At 34.3% G+C, this 23,184-nt stretch overlaps 1 pseudogene; it reads left to right on the forward strand.

Moving 5' to 3' along the window:
• The window catches only part of LOC110024741, a 46,370-nt pseudogene that overhangs the window by 7,110 nt on the left and 16,076 nt on the right, over positions 1-23,184 (forward strand).

The following is a 23,184-nucleotide window of genomic DNA, read 5'->3' on the forward strand; positions in this document are numbered from 1 at the left end:
ACACAACTAACCTTTAATGCCGCTTACATTAGTTGCTGTAGCTTTGATGGTTGACTTGTGAAGAGTTTGGCAGTAGATTTATGTTTTGCAGCATGCTTTAGTGATTGTGCAAACTCGGTGAATTTCCTCATTGTTTCCAATGTATTGGATAATCGAATTGAGATACTTTTGAGCTATTGATCTTGAAAACACTAAATAAATATATTAGAAACTTATAAACATATATTAGGATAATAGCGCGCGCGCGCGCGCACAGTGTGCATGTACCATGGTCTGTTGGTAGAGCAGCCTCTCTGAAGGTCATAAGTCCCTGCATGTCACGGGTTCGAGACCCCCCCAACTCCTGGTACTCGAATATTTAGCACACCTAGGAATAATCGGGACTCGTCTAATGGGCATATATATATATATATATACACACACACACACAAAAATCAAAATTGATTGCTATGTTTTAATAATAAGGTGGTATCTATTCTACTATTTGTAAATTTATTGTCATCTAAAAATGAACTCAAACTATCATGCCTTGATCTAAGAGCCTGTTTTAATTTATGTAATGCTTTTTTCATATTAAATACATGGTTAGAAAAATTTAAATTCTGAAAAACTTGGAGGTAATCAACATTTATATCTTGGTCAATAAATTTACTTAAAAACTCCTTTAACTCCTATTTTAAATAATTAAGTTTCCTTACAAGCAATTTTAATATCTTCTAGTCTTACTATGAGTGTAATTTAATTCTTCAAAACATATTCTTTAAACTTAAGTGTAACTTTTTGTAACTAACCTAATCTTGTTTTTAACAATGTATACTAGGTCATCTAACTTATTCTCTAGACTTATTTGATTCCAATGTATTTTTTTATCTTGGGGTCTGGGACTAATTCTCAAACATCATTTTTAGCAATGGTTTCGTTACCCTCTTGTAGCCACCATCTACAAAATGGTCTTTTAGAACTTCATTTATTGATTTTGTTTCAGCTTCAAACAGAATTGATAATTGATCTACCTTTGCCCTTGTACACTTTCTTGTCATGCATTTGAAGATGGATCTCAATAGTTAGTTCTTTGAATGGCTTTTAGGACATACTCAATTTTTGTGTGAAGAATTATCTCCTTTATATTCTAAAAAAATCTCGCAAAAGTTTTATATCATTATCATTTACATTATTTCTTTAGGATTAACTAAATTTTTGTAAAAAATCAAGTGTACCAATTCTTCCACAATGAGCTTCATTCTATTAAAAACTAAATATAGAAGAGGAAAATGAATGTCCAAGAAAAAAAATTTTTCCTCAAAATTTTTATCCCATTAAGTCTCATTTTGAATTTTGAAGATAAAACATCTACAAACAAATCTATGAAGGTGACTGTCACAACCTGAACCGAGAATTGGAATTAATCAAGGAGAGAACAGATGGTCGGACAAATGAATTAAATTTTCTATATTAACTCACAATTTAATAGATAAAAAACCACTTAAAATTAAATTAAGCATTAAAATTAATTTTACCTTATAACTGGTTGTACACGTCCTCTTAAACGTTTTTTCGTCTATTATTTATCTTTTAATCACTTAAAATTTACCTCAAAAGTTAGTTTAAATATAACAGTTAGCTAAACAAGCCAATGAATACTCATACTTCTAAATAGAGCAATAGAAGGAAAAGAAAAAAGAATATGTATGCCAGTTAAACTTTTTATGAATTAATATAAATATTTGATATGCTATTCAAAGAGGTTTATATTATTATTTATTAATATCATTTCTTATCTATACAACAATCACAAGATGCGCCGTCTAAAATTTTGTGTCAATTAAAATACATTAATATTAATATCAATTTTCATTTACGTGCACGAGTACGTTAGTATTCCTTAACTTATCATCAATGGATGTTCTATCATAGCCAGCAATGCAGATACAACCATTCAAGATAAACATATGTATTCATTGCATTCAATCATATTTTATAAAACATACACTAAAATGGATGAGTAAATAGCTACAACATTCGTAATGATATGACTAATAAAGAAAAAAATAGCTTAATCAGAATAAAACATCCACAAATATACATCCACAACACAAATATCATTAACTGCAAACATATTTGAGAAGAAACAAATTATTACTATAACTTAAAAGTACCAGTGTTCACCTCGAAGACGCTTAATTCAATAAGATTTTGCCCTAACGTCGACTCTTCTAAAGTGGAAACCTAACTTGCATATTCATATTAGAAAATTTTAATTAGTTATAATTAGCTATTAAATTTACACATTTAAGTTATAGTTCCACTTTAGAGGAGGTCCTAATTAAATTCCACTTTAGAATAAAACATCTCTTAAATTTTCATTATTTTACTTCATGAAGAGGTCCTAATTAAATTCATTTCTTAAACTTTTCCTTATCGAAGTTTGCTCAGGCGACTCTTCCTCATCTCTAGTTCGTACCCTTCGCCTCCTTTCATGCCCCCTTCAAATCTGAATATTTAACCATAAATCTTTAAGAAATTTTTTCCTTTTATTTACTGTTAAATTATATTTTACCTATATAACTCTTTCGAGTAAAAACCATCCACACAAACTCGGGAAAAATTTGCGTACATAAGACGATGCGTACGTTTGTAACCTGCAAACAGGTTACAAGGAGTATTTTGGGAGGTTATAACCGCGTTATACCTCATGTAATCTCCCCTCCCTGTAACCTACCCCCTGTAACCTACCTGTACCTTCTAGTAAGTTTTGTGCTTCTGTTTTCATATACAAGTAGGTTACAAGGAGGTTACAGGGGGTATAACGCGGTTATAACCTTCCAAAATCCTCATTGTAACATGTTTGCAGGTTACAGACGTACGCATCACTGTGTATGTCTTATGTACGCAAATTTTTTCCCACAAACTCAACCCATGTCGCCTTCTTCCCTACGAGCTTCTCCTTCGACCGAAAACCCGCACAAGACTTCGGTTCTCTTCATGCACCTCCTTCCTCTCTCCGCCTCGCTCGATCTTCCAAGCTGTTGCCCTCTTCCCCAAGTTTCCTCATCGTCGGCTGGGCAGAAGCTCTAAATGCTCTCAAGCATGACGTCATTGGCTCGACTCCGGCTTCCGTCCGCACGAGCTTAATCGGTCGCCTCCTCTGCATGAACGCGGCGTTAACTTTTCCCCTGTTCGACACCGACGTGAGACCTTCCGCCTCTTCTTCGCTCGACGACACTTCGTCCCACTCGAGGCCGTCCTCTTCTTTTGTCTCTGCATGTAGGTAAAACTCACTCTGCACGATTTATAAAGAGAAAACGCCTCCCTAACTTCCATCCCTTCGCTTGCACTTCTTCAGTTGTTTGTTTCCTCTCCCTTCCCTGATTCATTGTTTCTCCATCACTGTTCGTTTTTTCTTCTTTGTTGCTTCATTTTCCCCGTTTCTTCTTCCCCATACAAGATCATTACAATCTTCTCCACTTATTAAAAATTTCGTACTCGAAATTTAAAAATAATGAATCGCACTTCACATCCCATTAAGCAATTTAATATTAATTATACATAAATTTTCTATCAAACTCCCTTCTATAATTTTGGTTGTATCACTATACCTAAATGGATAATAATTATTATTTTGAGTTAATCTTAATTTTTATTATTAGAATTTGCTTATAATTACCCTTTTGGTCTTTTATCTAGATTTCATTAATTAATCCTAAATCTTGAGCTCTGATACTACTTTTGTCACGTCCTGGTCAGGGGCTTGGAATTAACAAACGGTCAGACGGGTGAATTAAATTTTCTATATTAACTCACAACTTAACAGATGAAAGAGCCACTAAAAATCAAATTAAAGATTAAAATTAATTTTACCTCATTACTGGTTGTACACGTCTTCTATAAACGTTTTCTAGTCCATCGTTCATCTTTTAGTCACTTAAAATTTACTTGAAAAGTTTTTTTAAATATAACTGTTTGCTAAATAAGTCAGTGAATACTCATACTTCTAAATTACATCAATACAAGAAAAAGAAAAAAAACAATATGCATGCTAGTTAAGTTTTTTTATGAATCAATATAAACATTTGATATATTATTTAAAATTGGTTTTTTTTATTATCATATTAATATTATTTTATATTTATACAACTGTCACAAGAGACACCGTATAAAAATATGTAAATTATAACACATCAATATGAATATCATTATTATTTTCCATTTACGTGCACGGGTACATTGGTGTTCTTCCACTAGTATCATCAATGGATGCTCCATCATAACCAGTCATGCACATACAAATATTCAACACAAACATATGTATTCATCGCATCCAATCATACTTTTATAAAACACACTAAAATGCATGAGTAAATAACTGCAACATTCATAACAATATAACTAATAAAGAAAAAAATAACTAAATCAGAATAAAACATCTACAAATATCATTAAAACATATTTGAGAAGAAACAAATTATTGCTATAATTTAAAAATATAAGTACTCACTTCGAATGTGCTTAATTCGATAAAATTTTGCCCTGGAGTCGACTCTTCTATTGTGGAAACCTAACATGCGTATTGATATTACAAAATTTTAGTTAGTTATAAATAACTATTAAATTTTCATTATTTAAGTATTGAGTTTCCATTATTTTACTTCATAAAGAAGCCTTAATTAAATTTATTTCATATACTTTTCTTTACTGAAGTTTGCTCAGATGACTCTTCCTCTTCTCTAGTTTGCACCCTCCATCCCTTCTATCCCCATTCAAATCTGAATATTTAGCTAAAAGTCTTTAAGAATTTTTTTCTTTTATTTTACTATTGTATCATTTAAATTATATTTTACTTAGATAACTCTGCCTAGTAAAAATCAGTCACGCGAACTCAACCCACTATCACTTAAGGAGCATAATGTCACAGACAAACGTACCTCAAGTCACCCGTGCGGCTTTAACGTTCTTCCTTGGCACTAAATCAGCTTATCCCTCACAACACTTGGACTTGTAAGAATAAAACGCTCTAAAAAGTGTAGGGAGAAATATTGGAGAAATGAACATTTCACTAAGAAAAAAGAATTACAACACTTAAAAGCTTGGATGGTTTCCTAGGATTATTTCTTGGATGGTTACAAATGAGGGGAGCGACTCCTATTTATAGTCTTCTCCAAGACTAGGGGAACATTCTAGATTATGTTAGAATACACTAATTTCTATATAGTTCTACATTATTTTTTACATATACATGATTCTAGAACTTTCCAAATTATTCTAGAATTCTCTTGAAGTTTGCTTCTTTCAACATATTTCTGGAATTATGTGGAATCTTCTAGAATTCATTGACACATTCTCATTCTTTCTAATTTTTTCTAGATAGTCGTGTAATCTTCTAGAATCCCTTGGATTGCTTTTTATATTACGGGCTTCTCTAGAATTTTCTTTTCCCATGTTTACCTTGTCAATTATTTTTTAAGATAGCGGAGCATGACACTCTTCCCCACTTAAGCTCGCAATGACCTCATTGCGGCTTTCCCTTGGCACTCGGATCAGCTTCCTTTGTTTGCTCTTGGCAAACTTAGGTTTTTTCTTGGTCGTATGGGGAGGGGTGTCATGCAGTGAGTCTTAATGGCTGGCGGCTTAGTTCTTTGCTCCAGCCTAATCAGATGATATTTCTCCCTCCTTGGTGGTAGCTCTTTAAGAACCTCCACCAATCCCTTGACATGCCTTCTTGGTGCTTCGGTTCCTCACCGGAGTCGTTAAGAATAACCGAGTAACTCTCCTTGTCTTTTTGAATGCTCTCTTTGAATTGGAGGGCCGATAGCACTTTGACTTCCTACTTGTTAGCTCTTGTTATCGGTACAAAACAAGCCTGATTCCCTTCCATGATGCACATGCTATTGGCAAATGGCATTGGGAACGCTTTTGCTTGATCCAAGAAGTTCGTTCATAAAGCAATTTTAAAATCATCCATTGGAATGACAGAGAAGTCTTAGGTACCTGATTTCTAATACTGGTCTTTACTCATCTGGTTATTCCATGGATTGACCTTACTGCTAAATTAACCACCTTGATGAGTCTCCTCTTTCAGTCATCTCTCTTTGCTTCCTCGGCGGAGATGAAGTTATAGGAAGCACCCGTGTCCACCATTGCTCTAGTGGTCTTCCCGTTTATTACCATCTCCACAAAGAGTAAACTCTTTGTTGGAGCTTGCATCTCATTCAACAGTTTTATATACCTCATCTGTGTTGTCATATCACCACTTTCTTTCTCCTGATGACTTGCAAGGAGAGAGCTCAAAGCTTTCTTCCGAGGACAATCCCTTGCCCAATGTGGTCCATCACAAAGAAAGTACTTGTTGCGTGATTTAGTTTTGTCATTTTTAGGGTTTCATTTGTCTTTTGATTTGGATAAAGTCGATTCATGGCGGGTCTCTTCATCGTGTTAATTCTTTTCTTCCCCTTCTTTGACATTCATACTCTTCTTATCATTTGACTTTGTGGACTCCTTTGAGTAATCAATTAGGCTTTTTGCGCTCACGATGACAGTAACAAGATCTTGCACTCCACGTCTCTTAAGCTCTGTTTTTTGTCCACTGTTGGAGTTCATCCATGAAGTTGAAAAGTGCAACCTTGTCAGACATGTCGGGAATTTCAAGAACCAGGCTAGTAAACATCGTAATGTATTCCCGAATCGGTCCCGTTTGCTTGAGCCTTCGCAATTGGGCCCCAGCTTCATCCTTTGCATTTTCGAGGCAAAACTGCCTCTTTAGCTCCTTGTTAAAGAGGTGGATATGGTGCACATACCTTTCTCAATATCTCATGACCTTCTTCTCCACCACGACATAGCGATGTCTGAGTGATAAAGAATTGCAAATTGTATTCTTGCTTCCATCTGTAATCCACATCGCTCTGAAGTATTGCTCAAGTCCCCATGAAAAATTGTCCACTTCCTTCATGTTGTGAGCTCCTCCAAAACTCTTGGGTTTTGGAACTTCAATCCTCTTAGCTTCAAAGGTGAGATGGTTGGTGGGTGTCGCTATAGCCCTCTTGCATAGCGAGATGTCCACTCATTCTTCCAAGCTAGCAGATATGCTGCTCACCTCATCTTCTTAGACTCTTCGTACCTCCTGGAGCTCTCCCATCAAATTGTCCCGCATCTTAGCCATTTGATCCCTTAAGGATCCCTCTAGTTGGAGCATCATACCTCTGATGATTGAATGGATTGTGATGTCCTCCTCCTCGAGTCCATCAACCTTTTGGCCAAGGTCCCCTATCTAAGTCTCCAAGCCATTCATCACTTCCTCCACCCAAAAAAGGCGCGAATCAAAGCTGTGCATGATCTCCTTGGACCTCCCATGTGGTTTCGATGCAGTTGGATCTCTTTGCTCCTGACGATCTCGCCCTTTTTGAGATGATTCCACATTAATCACTTCAAATTCCATCACGTGCTCTTTGACGCTTTTTTTCATACTTTCAAACTGAGGCTCTGATACCAGCTGTCACGGGCTAACTTATCTCAAGTCACCCGTGCGGATTTGCGTTCTTCTTTGACACTAAATCAGTCTATTCCTCACAATACTTGGACTTGTAAGGACAAAACACTCTAATAAGAGTGGGGAGAAGTATTGGAGAAAGGAACACTTCATTAAGAAAGAAGAACTGCAATACTTGAAAGCTTGAATGATTTCCTTGGGTCCTTTCTTGGATGCTTACAAATGAGGGGAGGGACTCTTATATATATTCCTCTCCAAGACTATGGGAACATTCTAGATTACTTTAGAATACATTAATTTCTAGATAGTTCTTCTTTATTTTTTTATGTATATATGATTCTAGAACTTTGAAGAATATTCTAGATATCTCTTGGAAGCTTGCTTTTTTCAGCATATTTCTGGAATTATGTTGAACCTTCTAGAATTCTTTGGAATATTCTCCTTCTTTCTAGTTTTTTCTAGAATGTTGTGGTATCTTCTAGAATCCCTTGGATTGCTCTCTACATCCTGGGCTTTTCTAGAATTTTCCTTTCCTATGTTTACCTTGCCAATTATTTCTGAAGATGACGGAGCGTGACACCACGCTGCCTTCTTCCGTGGAGAAAATTTTACATTCGGAGCCCTTACGCAGCCCTGCGTGTGGACTCCAGTAATATGCCGTCATGTGCTATATCGGGCCCACCTAAAAAAATTTTAAAGTGTAACCGCCGAGATTATTGGAGTGGAACCACATATGTTATTGGGAGGGTTATTGGGGGGCTATTGGAGATTAACTTCAATAACGCCGCAATAACCCCCTACAATAACCCCCTACAATAACCCCCGCAATAATCCCTCAATAACCTCCGTGGTTCTACATCAATAACCCCCTGCAATAACCCCTGCAATAACCCCCCAATAATCTCTAATAACCCCTGCAATAACCCCCTGCATTAACCCCCGCAATAACCTGCTAATAACCCCTCAATAACCTTCGCAATTTCACTTCAATTACCCCACAATAACCTCCACGTGACGTCATATTATTGGAAGTCCGCACGCAGAGCTGCGTCTGGATGTAAAATTTTTCCTCTTCTTCCCTGCGACTTAAAACCCGCACTAGGCATCGGTTCTCCTCATGCGCCTCTTTCCTATCTCCGCCTTGCTCAATCTTCCACGCCATTGCCCTCTTCCCCATGTTTCCTTGTTGTTGGCTATACAAAAGCCCTAAATGCTCTCAAGCATAACGTCCCTGGCTCGACTTTGTCTTCCTCCTGCACGAGCTTAACCCATCGCCTCCTCTGCACGAAAGCGGCGTCGACTCTTCCCCCGCGCGACACTGATGTTGAGACCTCCCACCTCTTCTTTGCTTAACGACGCTTCTTCCCATTCGAGGCTGTGACGCCTCTTCTCTCGTCTCTGCAGGTAGGTAATACTCACCCTATTGCGATTTATAAAGCCAAAACGCCTCCCTAGCTTCCGTCCCTTCGCATCCTCTTCTTCAGTTGTTTGTCTCCTCTCCCTTTCCTAATTCATTGTTTCTTCTTCTATCACTGCTCGTTTCTTCTTATCTATTCCTTCGCTTTCCCCATTTCTTCTTCTCCCGTGCAGAACAGTTACAGCGACTTACCCCAACGGATCTCGGAAATATCAGTATGGTGTTTTTATGAGTATTAGTCTAAGAATTAGCCTATTTATCACATAAATTGTGATATTTATAGCTTTTCCCCAAAAAAATTAGGTGACTTATATCTATTTAACATAGATTTTGCAAGTGTTAAACAAAGTTTTATTCTCCCTCCACAATTCTATTATGTTAAAGAATTTTGGGCACAAACAAATTATGTTTAAAATTTTCTTTATCACAGCAGTCTTCAAATAAGCTACTAACTCCCCTTTATGATTTATTTGAATCCAACTAATCTAGTTATAATTTCTTTGGATGTATTTTGTAAATTTCTTAAACTTTTCAGAAGCATCTTTTTGTTTCTTAAAAATAAAACCCTTGTAAATTCTGAATAATCACTAACAATTATAAATGTATTTTTTAAAAAAATTTAATATTGTGGTACTGATAGGTAAATAAATTCATATATAGTAATTCTAGAAGTTTAGTAATTCTCACTCCTAAAAAAGTCTTGGATTGCTTACCAACTATATAAGCATAACAAAGATTATCATTACTAAATTCAATTGTTGGCAAACCAATAAATCATTGTTTGATTTTTTGTTTAGTATGCATATACTAGCATGACACAAAATCCTATGTTATGGCCGTTAATTTTCAATGTAAATTTTGACGCACCGTAAATTTACATCATAAATTGAAAATTCAATGACAATGAAATATTATCATAGAATTTGATGAGGGTGCCAAAAAGATACAAATAAAATTATTTTTATGAGTAAATTTTAAAGTTTTAAGATTTGGTATATTCATCAAGAAGTTAATTTTATGTCATTATTAAACATGTGATAAAAGCTGTATTCAGAGAATAAAAAAGAAAAGCTTTTTTAAATAAAAAATAATTGGTAATTGAATAATAATGTGCAAGAAAAATATAAAATATAAAAATTTTGTTATAAAAATTGATTTAAATGTAAAAGCATAGAGAATTTAGAAAAAAATATAAGGTAACCTGTAGTAAGTCTAAGAGAACTTTTTGTGATGTTAAGAATTTTGTTTTTATTAATCTTTATAATAGATTAGATATTAAAAAAAGTGAAAAATATATGTATAAATTAGCCAAACAAAGATAAAAGAAAAATAAAGATTTAATTCAAATAAAGTTTAACAAAAATGAATATTAAAAAAAACTTTTCTTAGAAGAAGATATTCAACATAGGTGGATGAGTTATTTTTATTTCGATGAAGTTGTTGAAAATACAATTGACTTTACTGATTTTAATATCATTATATATATATATATATATATATTATTTTTATTTCAATGAAGTTGTTGAAAATACAATTGACTTTGATATAAAGTTGTTGAAAATACAATTGATTTTAGTGATTTTAATATATCAAAGTCAATTGTATTTTCAACAACATTTATATATATATATATATCTGTGTGTGTAGTTTTTACTTTCGCATTAGTAAAAAGTAAGTTGAAGAGGTTTTAAAGAAAACTAAGTGTGAGAAATCAGTAGGACTTCATGATATCCCAATAAAAGTGTGAAATTGTTTCGGGGATTTGTGAATTTTTTGGCTTACTAAACTTTTTAATATTATTTAAAAAACTGAAAAATATTGAGAAGTAGAAGAAGAGTGATCCCCATTTTTAAGAATAAAAGTGATTCACAAAGGTATGCTAATTATAAAGGAAATAAGTTAATGTGCCATACATTAAAGTTATGGGAGAGAGTAATTGAACGTCGGTAAGACATTTGAACATAGATTAAGATGTGATACAAAGATTTCTCATAATCAATTTTGATTTATGCCGGACAAGTCTACTATGAAAGCTATATATTTATTGAGAGGTTTGATGGAGGAGAAGTACATAAAGAGTAAGGAGGATTTGCATATGATTTTTATTGATTTATTAAAAACTTATGATAAGTTTAAAGAGTTCTTTGGAAAGTTCTAGAAAAGAAAAGTGTTGATATGATTTATATCCAAGTTGTTAAATAGTTGTATGCTAGAGGTGTTACTTATGTTTGAACACAAGGAGGATTGATCAAGCATTTCTCGACTTAAATTGAATTACATGCGGGATTGGCTTTAAGCCCGTCTCTTTTTGCTTTGGTTATGGATGCACTTATGTACCTTGATGTATGCTTTTCACTGATGATATCGTTTTTGTGGATATGATTAGAGAAAGAGTTCAGGATAAACTTGAATTATGGAGGTCTACATAAGAATTTAAAGGCATTCGTTTGAGTAGCTCTAAAACTGAATGCGTGGAATGTAATTTTAGGGTAGATCTAAGGCAAGATAGGGTGTCAAAAATTGACCCGACACGCCAATACAACTCGAGCTTGACTCGAAAAATTCAGGTTCAGGTTGACCTGAATAATTTTAGAGTATGGTTCGGGTAAGAAAATTTGACTCGTTTATTATTCGGGTTGGTTCATATTTTGGTCTGACCCAAAGCCGACCCACCTACCTAAATTGACATCCTTAGGTGTCAAAAATTGACTCGACACGCTAACATGACTCGAACTCGACTCGAAAATTTGACATTTTCGGGTCAAACCCGAACCCGACCCGGCAACTCAAATTGACAATTCTAGTAGGAGAGTTGTAACAATGGGTGATTAAATCATTAAAAGGAGTGAACGTTTTAGATTAGATATCTCGATGATTATATTGTTCAAAGTGATGGTGATATAGATGGGAATGTTATTAATAGAATTCAAGTTGGATGACTGAAGTAGAGGAATGCATTGGGCCTATTGTGTTTTGGAAAAGTACCGCTTAGACTTAAAGAAAAAATTTATAAGATGGAGTTGAGACCTGCAATGTTTTATCGTGCAAAATGTTAGCCTATAAAAGAGAAGAATAAAACTAAGTTAAATTTTGTTGTGATGAGAATGTTTAGGTGGATAAGTGACTTGAATCATAGAGACTAAATGCGGAACAAATGTATTAATGAAAGGTTTGGTGTAATTACACTGGCAAACATGATTAAAGAGAGTCGGCTTAAATGGTTTGGTCACATTAAACGTCTATCTGGTGATTTGATTAGGAAAGTAGATGTTTTATATTCAACTTATGTTAAAAAAGGCAGAGGTAGATCTAAAAAGACTTGGGCATGTTGCATAAAAAATGATCTTAATTTATTTTAGAATATTAGAATTAAATGAAAATATGACACTCGATAGGATGCAATGGAGAAAAATGATTCATTAGCCGACCTCACCTAGTGGGATAAAGGCTTGTTGTTGTGGATAGTTTTATGTCTGTGTCCTACTAGCAGAATATTTTAATTTGATCTAATAAGTAATGAGATGCACAAAATGAAACCTTTAATATCATATAATTAGAATGCTTACCAAATATTTACTTCATAGAATGCATGATAGAGTGTTTTACTTGATTTGAACACAAATCTTGCTTACATCGACATCCAACCATCAATTAAATTGGATTCTACTATTTTTGCATTCTCCACTGGAAGCTTAAAAACTCCAAATTTCGTGTGAGTGGAGAAACCCTTGAAATCTACATGTACTCTCAAAAGAACTTAAAACTAAGTTTACCATGCTTCATGTACGGTTCAATGAAACTTGAGTGCATTTAGATTCACATTCTAATTTAATGCCTTTTAGAATTTAGTTTCTTTGTAAAAATCAGTTTATCTAAAAAGTAGTGAAAAGAAAAATTTAGTTTTATAGAATCTCAATAGCAGACAATGTGATAAAAAGATCTTGTAACCGGCCCCAGTTTGTGGGTAAAGGCTTGTTGTTGTTGTTGTTGTAGTTGTTGTAGAATCTATTTTATCTGTTTTAGGAGTCACAACTAGCTGTTGGGGTGAATTTAAAATGTTTTGGCAGATTAAAGAAGGTTTTGAAGAACTCAATCTAGCTATTGGAAGCCAAAACAAACAGCAGGGATCACAGATGGCTGTTGGGTCCATTAGGATTCTTATCAAGCTGGTGGGGCTTAACAAGTCATTGCAGTAGAAGGAACAGGGACCTTGAAGGGGTAGATTGGAGCCTGTTTAGCGCCTCTGGGCAAACACAATGAACAACAAATATGCAATGAAATATTTGTTTTGATTTTAATCGAATGCCAGTCATAAATTTACAAAAACTATACCACAATGCCCTAAATTTACCAAAATTTACTTTTAGATTCAATGGGAAGTGAAATCAATGGTTATTTTTTATTGTATAAAAAATTATTGATTTAAATTTGAATATATAATTAAAAATTATATTTAATATATATAATTGAAAATATGTACAGAAGGTCAGACTTTGGTAAAGTTTATGCACAGAAATTTAATGAGGGTTTGGTAATAAAAATGATTTTTGGCGAATCCTAGGATTATTAAAATGAATGTTGGCTTTTTGGGAGACTAACACTTAATCGCAAGCAGACAACCTATGATTTCAAATGAAAACAAAAAACCTCTAATGAAATTGAAATCAATTGCTGAACTTCTATGGTTGTCTTTTATGTGATGTGTTTGATTCGGATTTGTCAGCCTGACCATGATTCATTTTTGTTTGATGGACTATGCAACCAGAGAATGTGTCAAAAGGTGAGTTAATCCTCTCGTTGTTGATTTAGATTGGCTGTCTGTGATGGCGTCACTGTTCATCGGATACAAGGCACTATACAAAATATCATTACCATGTGATTGGAACTTCTTGCTTGTTTAAGCATCCTGAATTTGGTTTGGCAGTTATTTCTTAGAACTGAAGTGTACTTTGCATGCACGGGTGTTGATGACTCCGTAACAGCTCCATAGCGATTTGAACTTAATCACGGAGCTACTGGTGAATAATGATTAATTGGTTGAACTAAGATATCAAACTCTGATTAGTGGCTGTTGTTTGTAGTGTTAGAGCTAAATCAATAAATGTAGATCTGTCTTTTGACCCACTTTTGTAAGTGTCAATCAGGAAAGACGGAAATTAGGCTGCTAAATTAAGAGTTTTCTATAATTAGGAGTTTCCTTATTTAGATTATTTCCAATATCTTTATTATGATTTCTTTATTATGATTTATTTCCATATCTTTATTATGATTTATTTCCCTTTTAGCTGAATTTTTAGATTAGGAATATGTATTATTTAAGTTACATAAAATAGATTATACAGAATATTTTGTACCTAAATAAGATTGTAAGATTTTTATTTAATGGAATGAAAGCAAAGGGAAAAAGACAATCGAGCTTATTTAGAATTCAACCTATTTTTCTCAAAACTTTGACATGATATCAGAGCCAAAATTTTGCCCTAACTACCGATAGTCGTTGGAGGACCGCCGATGCCTTCCGATTGGCTTCTTCCGGGAAGGAAGAAACTATTTCTTTGTCTTGATTCGCTCATCTAATGATTTTCGTCTGCTGCGACAACTTCGTCAGCCTTCGATTCACCTTCTTCTATCTCCCACATTTGATTCCAGCTGCGATCTGCGATCCTGTCTTTTTTTTATCTCGTTTGTGATTCAAGTCTCATCCGCAATCTGCGATCTCATTCACTTAGTTCTCTTTGTCCGCTTCGGATCTCCTTCACTTGCCATCGCTGCTTCTGCGACATCTTCGACTACTTCTTCTGCTTCGACTTCGTCGCTTTGACTTTGGCTTCTTCGTTGCACCCAAGGATTGAAGGCTTCGACACTTCTTCCTAGACCCACGACTTCGACATCTCGGCTTCAATACTTTTGGCGTGAAGATCAAGGAACAAATCGTCCTCATCATCGCAGGAAGAATCAATAGCATTCAGATAGTATAACAGGATGCGGGTCCTACTTGTGGGTTATGATCAATAACATTTGAATCAAGACGTGAATCCTACTTGTAGGTTATGATTGATAGCATCTGAATTGTATAACTGGATCCTATATGTGGGCTATGATCGACAACATTTGGATCAGAACACAGATCGTACTTGTAGGCTATGATCGATAGCATCTGGATCGTGTAACTAGATTCTATTTGCGGGTTATGATGGGTAGCATTTAGATCAGGACACAGATCCTACTTGTAGGCTATGATCGATAACATCTGGATTGTGTAACTAGATCCTATTTATGGGTTATGATCGGTAGCATTTGGATCAGGGCACGGATCCTACTTGTATTCTTGTGGGCTATGATTGATAGCTTCTAAATCGTGTAACTGGATCTTATTTGTGGGCTATGATCGACAACATTTGGATCATGCAACTGGAAGCAGATCCTTCTTGTGGCTATGATTTGAATTTCTGGACGAAAATGATAAAGGATTTCTTGCTTTTCTTTGCTCAAATCATGTTATGGTTCAGGAGTTGTCTTTGAGGCTTTGACATTCTCGACTTTGGCACCTTCTGCTTCGACACTCATGGCTTGAGTATTTTTTTGGTCCCGACAGTGTTATCAGTTTCTTGTTGCAAATTGATTCTTCATGATCAGCAACATCAATTTGAGGGGTGATGTCAATCAGGAAGGATGGAAATTAGGTTGCTAAATTAGGAGTTTTCTATAATTAGGAGCTTCTTTGTTTAGATTATTTCTAATATTTTTATTATGATCTTTTAGCTAAATATTTAGATTAGGAATATGTATTATTAAGTTACCTAAAATAGACTAAAATAGATTATATATAGATTATATAGAATATTTTGTACCTAAATTAGATTGTAAGATTATTATTTAATGGAATGAAAGCAAAGGGAAAAGGCAATCTTGCCTATTCAGAATTCAACCAATTTTTCTCAAAACTTTGACAGTAAGGTACTATAGGATAATAATTTATGTTTGCTAGAATAATGGTTCAAATATTCTTTAATTTTATCGAAGATTTTGATGCTCACCGATGTAGTTGGTGGGGTGGAGATGACTAAATGAACGATAAGCTTTGGGGAGAAGGTGAGTTCATTTGAACTTCTTCTGGGATAGCTTTAGTTCGATGGTTTAATAGATTTGGATTTTTTTTATTTATTTTACATTTGTATTCACATTAGGTCTATGAGGCTGCCTTGGATGACACAATCTATATTTTTTACAGGGAGGCAACCATGTAAACTCCATTTAACTTAAGTCTACTTAATTAGCATAAATTGTAAATTTAAAATGGCTATGCAAACTGATGAATTACATTACCTGAAAACAACAAATACTGAATTACACATATTAGGTTTTTGTTTTTAAAATTCAAACCTCGTGTCAACAGATGAGTAGCATGAAAAGATAAAGCCAAGCAGTATTTGCCAATGTGCAAAACATTATGGATTCAAAAGAATGTTGAAAGCAAGAGATCCCTCAAATTAAACTTATTCCTGAAGAGACTGTTTTATTAAATCACGATTCAACTAAGTAGGATGAAGAGATCAAAAAACAACTGCTTGGTACTTTTTCACATGATGAAGGTATCAACAAATAAATGTTCAAAGAATATCATATAATCATCCAACTTAAAACAACAGAAAATTAGGGATTATGCACCCATACTTTTTTCCAATGCTTCTCATAGACAGACACGCAAACTCACTTGGTCTCGTTCTTTTTGAGCACGAAAAAGTAGGTTTCACCGCCCATAGCTTCCTCCCACTACATATGATCCATTCACTTCCAATAAATAGACGTTTTTCAGTTTTCTGCTGTTCTCCATTTTTATTGAAATATTGCAAGCTTTGCATTTTTTTTTTATGAAATGTATCCATCATAAAATTTTTAAATAGGTTGTATGGAAATGTTTTTAGTTACCCTGACAATTTCAAATCTGAATTTTTAGGTATGTGATCATCGGTAATCATCGTGATGCATGGACATTTGGAGCAGTTGACCCGAACAGTGGAACTGCTGCTTTGCTTGAGGTTGTTCATTTTCACAAAGTTGATATTTCGTACTTTAAAACTTTATAATCGGTGATATAGGAGCTGTCTGGCAATGGATTTAGAGTGGGATTTTAGCTAAATCTTGCCAGACAGTCATTTTGGACGGAATGAAAGTACGGAGTTAATAAATCCGAATTTCGCAGATTTCGGCTGTAAATTCTGTAAATCCTAATCTCGTGAATCAGTAGATTTACAAGATTTATTGGATTTACAGGGAGTGCGTAGGAGATTGGGGTGGATTTACGCTGAAGTTTCCTAACTGTTTGATGGATTTGCAGGATGTAGGACGTTTTGTTGCCATACAGTTTTCATCCAGGATTTAGTAAATCCGTATTTACAAGCTTTACTAGATCCTAATAACTTAAATTGCATCTGTTGTGAGAGAGCCCATAAAGATTAATAAGAAATGAACTAAAAATGGTCCTGGCAGTTGGCTAGCATGCTAATCAACGGAAGTTGAAAAATTAAAATAGAGTTTGTTAAATTGGAATTTCAGGTTTTCTAACATGATTTATGTAAAATGCTAGATTTTTCATCAAACATTCATAGAAGCAATCTGTACAAAATTAAAAACTGAACCCTTTTTTGAAGAGATAAAAGTCGAAACGTTAGGATTATTAAAGGAACCCTGACCTTAAAACAATTTTTAAGTAATGTTAGGCAGCCTTTTTTTTGGGGGGGGCGGGGTGTTCACTGAAAAAAATTCGGCGTATGCCATATTTTTTTGGTCCATTTAGTTTTTGATTGTTTAAAGTTGACCACTTCAGATGGCCCAAAGGTTGGAAAAGTTGCAAAATAGAGGCTGGCAACCACGAAGAACCATTGTTCTGTGTAATTGGGATGCGGAAGAGTATCACCTGGTAGGTCTCATTTTCTATTTCCCGCTTCTTTTCCTTTTAAATGTAGTTTTTTGTTGATACTAAAGTGTTTGTTTCAACCAATATACGATTTCTGCAGCTTGGTTCAACCGAATGGGCTGAAGATAACAGAGAGCTGTTAGCTTCTAGGGCTGTAGCTTACTTAAATGTAGATTGTGCAGTATCTGGTCCTGGGTTCCATGCCTCTTCCACCCCACAGCTTGATAAATTACTCGAAGAGTCATCGAAGAAGGTCTTAATATTTCCCTGTTGTTCGTATGATAACATTTGAGTGCTTAATTTGAGTGGCTTTGAGTATCATTACTATATAAAGTTTAGTACTCTCTTTCCATTGGCAGATTTCAATGTCCATATACCTGTCAGAAGTAAAATGCTATTTTTTTTTCATAGGTTATATATGTTAACTATTTTTCATATGATTACATTTCAGTGCTTAGTTTGAGTGACATTTGATATCATTACTCTATAACGTTTAGTACTCTCTTTACATTGGCCGATTTCAATGTCCATATTCTTGTCAGAAATAAAATGCTTTATTTTTTCATAATTTATATATGTTAACTAGTTTTCCTGAAAATCAATTAGGCAGTATGCACACTACTCTGGTAAATGTCTCAATTTCAAGTCAAACTGTCTGCCAGCTTTACTTGCATGCATGATAGTTTATTCACTAAATTCCTGCATGGTGCCCATAAAATTTATATCCGACTTTGTGGTGAAATTTCTATAAATACGTTATTTGGTACATATATGTATCCTCGAAAAAATGGAAAATTTGTTTGGCACCAAAACCGGTTGGGACGACCGTTCTCTATCAACCATTTATGGTCCAATTTTATTAATTTTGTAACATCTATCTTGTTACTTCGTTTTGAAGGTTCAAGATCCTGATAACTCATCTCAGACTCTGTACGTGTCATGGATCATTTCTGATTCTCCTCTGGTGAGTTCACGACTGCCCGGCTCATGCAAACATTAATTGATCTTTTGCATGAACAAAATAGGTAAATTCTTACTAGTTTTCTTGCCATGTCTAGTTGTTGGAAAATAATGATTGAACGCTGCATCTTTTCTTCCATTTATGATCTTGTAGCAAGAAATTATAATTTATTTTAGCTGCAAATAAAATTTGCTCATTTTCCTATTGAAGATAGGGAGATTAGGTGGTGGTGGAACTGATTTTGCGGCTTTTGTTCAACATGTTGGCATCCCTTCAATTGACATGAGGTTTGGACGAGGTATCTATAATTTTCTCGGATAATTTTCATTATTATAGTAAAGAAGAATGTGTCAGAATTAAGAGTGAATTTGTTAATGCAACTAATATGATACATAATATGAATTCATATAGAAGTATTTAAAGATTCACAGATCACAAGCTACAAATTAAGTCAACTTATTTTTTTTAAACATGAACATTTAATATTAGGATGAGCATCCAAATGATAATAAAATGATTGAAGTGATTTTAAGAAAATAAAAAAAAATTTAAAAATCACATAAGATCAAAAATTATATTCTCATAGATTTTCAATTATGCCAAATTTAAACAAAGTTAACAACACTGACAAGCCAATATCAAGTTTTGTAAATGAAATAAAAATGAGGAACGAAGGTACCAAAATAATATAAATTAGGCCTCACATTGATACAAGAAGATGATTTCTTGAAATAGGTATTTGCATTTTCCATTGTAGTATAGGAAATCATATATTTAATCAGCATAGCTGAAGTATTCAATGTTAGAGGACAACAAACAAGTTCCGCTTTAGACCCACACCACATTTGTTTGAGGATATTTGTTGACCAAGAAAAAAAATCATTAATTAATTAATTAATTACCTACTCCCGCCACATACACCCACTCTAAACCCAATAAGTATTGCTTTCTCTTTCTTTCAAACAGACGAGAATAACTCTCTTGCCAGGAATCTACTCTCGAACCTTCGTTTTTGTTCACACCCAATGTTCCCCTCTATTTTATCTTCTTCCTCCTATTTTAAGTTGCAACTGACACCTTTGTCTCCTTTATACGATGGACGCCAACTCCTTCCCCTCTACTATCGTACGCACCTTCTCCTATAAAGTTTCGCTTGTCTCTCTATGCCTCACACAAGCCTAATCCAGTTTCACTGGCCTCAGTCTTGACTAGCGAGAGGCAACAATCGAACCACAACATACAATCCTCTGCAATTTTTGTCTTCCTCCTATCCATCCTCCTCCTCTTCGCCATCTGTCCTCTGCACGTCGTCGCCACCTCCAGTCACCGAAGACGTACTGCCATCTTCTTTCTTTTCGAAGACCCTTATGTCGAAGCCGCACCGCTTGATCTAGCCAGTCAAAACCCTCACCACTTTTTCCATTTGTTCCTCCTCGCCGGATCCACCGAAGCCTCTTTACTCTAGCCCAAAGCTTGTAATCTTGAGCCGCCCTCTTCTTCCTATTCGCATGAACCCCTCCATCTGTTGCCCTTCACCGAGGTCATGCTCAAGCCTTAATCTCAACCCAAAATGCACGCTTTACTGTTCGATCCCAAACCTACCCGAGTCACCCAAAACTCCAAGCCATGCCTATTAATCCCATTTTACTATACATTTTGTTGTTTTCTATTATTGTATTGTATAAAAACATAAAAAAGGATAAAAAAAGAAAAGATTTGTATTTCATTTTATTTTATCTCGTCGTCAACACTGTCGAAGCTCGCAAAGGTATAAAAATGAGCATGGATGGGCAATTTTTAAAATGTTCATTCAAGAAACAACGATTACTCGTCCTTGGAAATTAAGTACCATTCAGAAACAAACAATGGGCTCGTTTGAAATTTTTTTTTTGAAATTAGTGGTTTTAGAATACATGTCTTGGGAAATGCGAGTACCAGCTTGGGAATTTAGTACTGTTCAGGCCTTCAGGGAATGTAAAATACCTTTGGGAAATGTATGTTTGCGATTTGACCCTTTTTGCATGTATATTGAAGACCCGTTACTTCTTTTAAGACCGCGGGTTAAATACATATTTTCTGTGCTCCTCGGCTTCAGTGTCTCACAATGTTGAACAGTTAATCTTTTAAGATAGTTGTGAATACTGACATTCTCCTGGTGCCCCTTAATGGAAGTTGATGTCAGGAGTGTGCTAAGTTTTTGGTTGATTTAAACTTGTAAATAATTTTTAATATTGAAATTTTTTAGCTTATAAAATAATATAAAATGTGAATCATTTGAATTTTTAAAAAATTTGGAAATTTAAACTCTTAAGATTTAGGTTCTTATGGTTTAAAATATGTGGTATTTGGGTTTTTAACATTTAGACTCTTCAAGTTTCAAAAATATTTAAAGTTTTAGGCTTTTGAAACATCGGTCCCTTGGGCTTAAAAATTATTAAACTTTGATTTTTTTTTAATTTAAGCTCTTAAGACTTTAGAATATTTTAAAATTGAGTTTTACTTATTTAGACTTCTAAGGTTTGAAAATTAATTCAAAATTGAGGTTTTTGAACTTAGGCTCCGAGGGATTAGAGTTATTTATCTTAAAATTGAGCTATGCAGTTATTTAGTTTCCTGACAAAAAAATTGACCCAGTTTCTTTAAGCAACTAGTGTGCAAAATGGATATGTTATAGAGTTTAGAATTTGATTTATAGTTTATACACTAGGGGTTCTTCGCAAGTATACATATCGTTCAAGTAATATAGAGCTCTAATGGAGTCCCGATTATTGATTCCACAAGGAATCAATATAAGAAATCCCTTAAGCTAAGTTTTAATTTATTACTATTAGGTCTTAGTTTGAAATGTTGATTAAGAGTATTTTTCTAATAGCTACTTCTAAATATAAACCTAAATCTAAAGTTAAACATAACTAGATAAATTGGTTTGATGAATTTTGAGGTGTAAAAATTATCTTTCTCTTGTGGCAATCTAGATAATGTGTAGGAATGAGATGCTTAAAGCCTAATGTGGCTAGTGACAATAGGAGCAAAAAATTAAGTTACCCTCTCCCGAGTGTATAACGTAGCTCAGTTAACCTAGGGTCAATTCCTTAAAATAGCTAGATTATCACGTCAAAACTTCTAGCCTGTCACCCTAGAGTCTCCTTCTCCTAATAACCTCTAATTGACTTAATCTTAGATTTAAGGTATGAAGCCCTGGATCAAATTGATTAGGAATCTAGTTTGTGTCCCTGAAAAAAACAATTTGCACCCATCAATGAATCTCCCTAACATTACATTGAATCTTAGGACTATTTTTCCTTCATCCATAAGTTCAATGTGATTCCTCTTAGTTGTTAAGGCATAGCACTCTCGGAACTTATGAGTTTATAACAAATTTTAACATATAAATTGACCAGATTGATTAATAAATGAAACATGAAGTAAGAACCATCAGTCTGATGTGAAAACCTATTATATCACACATCCTAACATCGTAAACAGTCATCTAATTCATTGCGAAAGCAAAGTACAAAAATTCTACTTCACAAAGCAGGTGTCACACAAAAGAAAATTTTATTAAATCAAAGTAAATCTAATAAATAAATGTTTACAACAATTACAAGATAATATATAACACAATACTTAGCTTTTCCCCTCTGAAAGAAAATAAAATCCTACTAATAAAGTCTCTGCTAATCCATGCAATGCTAATACAATCTCTTAAAGATATTTCTCAAAATTTCCTCACAATCTCTCTAGAAAAGGTAAAAATCTATATTTTCTACTCCTATCTACGACCTCTCAGTCTTCCTGGACAATTTCAGGACTTAGAAATACTAAAAAATGTTTTTCCAAATGTTTAAATCCGTCAAATAAGTCATTGGGGGCATGCAGAAACCGCCTATGGACAGTTTGGGCGCCTAGGCGCCTTCTCTATTTTTTGGGCAGAAATTGGCGTGGCGCCTAAGCGCCTTCTTCTTTATTATATGGGCAGAAACTGGCGCCTAGGCACCACTCTGCTGGCAACACCTCCCATTTGCTTCCATTTGCCTCTATTTCGCTCCGTTTCAGCTTTAATCCGCTCCAAGTGTTATACATGCAAGATAAACATGAAAATAATCTTTTTTTAAAGTGTAATTTTATTCAAAAACATGTGATAAATGTAAAAAAATTAAATATGAACAATACATCAAAATCCTCTAAACTTAAACGTTATTTGTCCTTAAATAATACTATAAATTTAAAAACCAAATTTGTTGATTTGAGGTATTGAATTTTAATAGAGTTTCCTATAATTTTATCTCAAAAATGTTATAGTGTAACTTAGGAGAAATTCTAACAAATTAACTTAGGACTAAGGTCTAAGAATATCTCATATTCAACTTAAGAATCTTGATTTTCTATTTACTTCAACAGTTATTGAA

The sequence above is a fragment of the Phalaenopsis equestris genome, unplaced genomic scaffold, assembly GCF_001263595.1.
Source record: "Phalaenopsis equestris unplaced genomic scaffold, ASM126359v1 Scaffold000272, whole genome shotgun sequence".
Lineage (NCBI taxonomy): Eukaryota > Viridiplantae > Streptophyta > Magnoliopsida > Asparagales > Orchidaceae > Phalaenopsis > Phalaenopsis equestris.